Source organism: Triticum urartu, chromosome 7, assembly GCF_003073215.2.
Source record: "Triticum urartu cultivar G1812 chromosome 7, Tu2.1, whole genome shotgun sequence".
NCBI lineage: Eukaryota > Viridiplantae > Streptophyta > Magnoliopsida > Poales > Poaceae > Triticum > Triticum urartu.
In genome coordinates this window covers 475,322,888-475,325,632 of record NC_053028.1, presented here as the reverse complement: position 1 = coordinate 475,325,632, position 2,745 = coordinate 475,322,888, and positions in this window count along the sequence as shown.

The following is a 2,745-nucleotide window of genomic DNA, read 5'->3' as shown; positions in this document are numbered from 1 at the left end:
TCCGAAGAGGAAGGACAGAACCTTTTGGCAGAAATTCATGCCGGACTCGGCGGTCATCACACCGCAGCCTGGGCTCTTCTGAGCAAGGCCTTCTGTACAGGATTCTATTGGCCAACGTCCCGGGCAGACGCACATGACTTAGTCCAGCGTTGCGCCGGTTGCCAGCTCTTTGCAAATCAAAGCCATATGCCACCCACCGCCCTCCGAACAATCCCCATTACATGGCCCTTTGCGGTCTGGGGGCTTGACATGGTTGGACCCCTTAAAGGTGGAACCCACAAGAAAAAATACTTATTGGTCATGGTGGATAAATTCACCAAATGGATAGAGGCCAGTTAAAACAGCCGAATCCGGACCGGTGATAGATTTCATATCCGGGGTTGTACATCGCTACGGCGTCCCCCACAGCATCATCACTGATAACGGCACGAACTTCACGGCCGACGAGGTAAAACTCTGGTTGAGCAAAATGGGCATCAAGCTCGATTATGCTTCAGTCTATCACCCACAAACCAACGGTCAAGTCGAACGAGCAAATGGTCAAATGCGCTCCTTAACGGAGTCTGACACGCACTGGGTAGAGGAGCTCGACTCCGTACTCTGGGGGCTGCGGACCACGCCGAATCGTAGTACCGGATATACACCGTTTTTATGGTGTACGGCGCAGAGGCAGTCCTGCCCTGTGACATAATTCATGACTCACCTCGAGTGCGCATGTACGAAGAAAGAGAAGCCGAGCTCGATCGGTAGGACAGTCTGGACACCTTGGAGGAAGAGCGCGACGTAGCCAAAGCCCGTTCCGCATTTTACCAGCAACAGGCTCGCAGATACCAAAGCAGAGAAGTACGAGGCCAAAACTTATAACGTTGGCGAACTAGTTCTCCGGGCTGCCGGATAAGAAAAAGAACAAGCTAGAGCCCAAATGGGAAGGTCCCTTCGTCATCGACCAAGTTCTGCCGGCGGAGGAGTACCGACTGCGGGATGCATCGACTAGTCGACTCGAGCCGAACCCATGGAACGCAGCCAGGCTCCGAAGATTCTACGCCTAGCACTGGACTTTGTGTAGTCCCTTCCCTTTGTCCATTTTCTGCATTAATGCAGTCGTCTGTCTTGTTTCCCTTTCTTTCTTTTATTCCTCTAGGCCTCAAGGGTCACCTTGTGCCTCACTTGTACACTACAGAGGTGCTAGCCGCACTATCTACACCTGGGGGCTTCTTTCACAGAAGCTTAAATTATTTACCTGGGCATCACGCCCAACACATGCGTTATACTTCCGCATGTACCTTTTTTCACCATTATATGCATCGTGACTTAAGTTTTGGCCAAGCTGGGTTGCCTGGCTCTTGTATTTATGCCCTAGTTCCCGTTAATTCGGCTAGGGCATAAGGGGAGCACCTCTGCGATTGTTACCGCCGGGTCAGCCGGACGTGTACCTCAGACTGGGTGAAGCCGAAAGCTAGCGTTCTTAAGAGAATATTCGGTCGGTGAACAAAAGATGACTTTTATTTATTATCCATATCTGCCCCCAGACGTTTTTTCTGCGCTTCTTGTCAGGTCCGGACATGCACTTTAGGGCATGCCTACCCAGGGAAAGGAACCCTTAACGGAACTATTCTCTCTGGAAGATGTTTCTTACTACCCATGTAATATAACATAACTAGTTGGGCACTTGTCTGATAAAGCACTAATGACCCCTACGCCTAGTCTCCACGCATGCCCCGGTTCTTATATAACCGAGGGTATTCGGATACACTCCGGACTGTCGGTCCCGAGGTTGAAGCGAAAAGGTCCGCCACGACAAACGATCTACAATCCGGCTAGAAGGCATCATATATGTCACTTTACAAATTACATAGTCAATTTGACTGGTTGAATTCCTCTTCAATGCCAATAGGCTGTCTAGTCTACAGTCCTGTTGGGAATACTTTGCGGCCAATTCTACTTGGCCGTACACTAAATTCACAGGGATCTCCTTGCCATCAGGCCCCACAGGTCCGACTTCGGCCATGTGGTTCGGGTCAGCCTTCGTGTACCGTGTCTTCCCATCGCCCAAGCTTCCCTGGCGCCCTGACGGCAGGCCGATATCTTCCATAATCGGAAACGCCACCGTGCTCCCTTCAGCTTTTCTGCAATCTCTCCAAGGCCTTCCGGTATGGAGATGGATGGCCACAAGGCCTGGGCAACGCCTTGCATCACCTGCCGAACTCGTTCGTGCAACTGTGCGAGCTCGGGAAGAAGATCACCCGTTAAACTAGGCACATCTCCTTGGCAGGACGACCTATTAACATACCTACAGACATAACTCTGTCAGCCAGCTTCCCCGCCGAACTCTTTTTAAGTTCGTTCAAGCACTTACTAAATATGCCACGCCGAAGCCGTCGATTCTCCTTAACAGAGTCCGACAGTTGGGCACGAACATCTTTCAGTTCCACGCCCAGCTTGGTGTTGGCATCTTGGAGATCATTCTTCTCCTGCCTCACCCTTGTAAGCACGCTCTCACCAGCCTTCAGCTGGCGTATGAGCTGTTGCTTATCCAGATTCACTCCAGCGTCATCTGCAATTTTTTCGTCAGATTTGCATATAAAGCCGCACTCTAATATGATACTTATCATTTGACGGATATGTTACCAGCGGGGGTCTCTTTGGGCTCCCCTGGCGACAGTGCGGCCTGAAGTTGGGCTTTGCACTCTTCCAGCTCCTGGGACAGTTGAGTATTCTTTTCTGTAAGAACCTATTCTCTCTCTT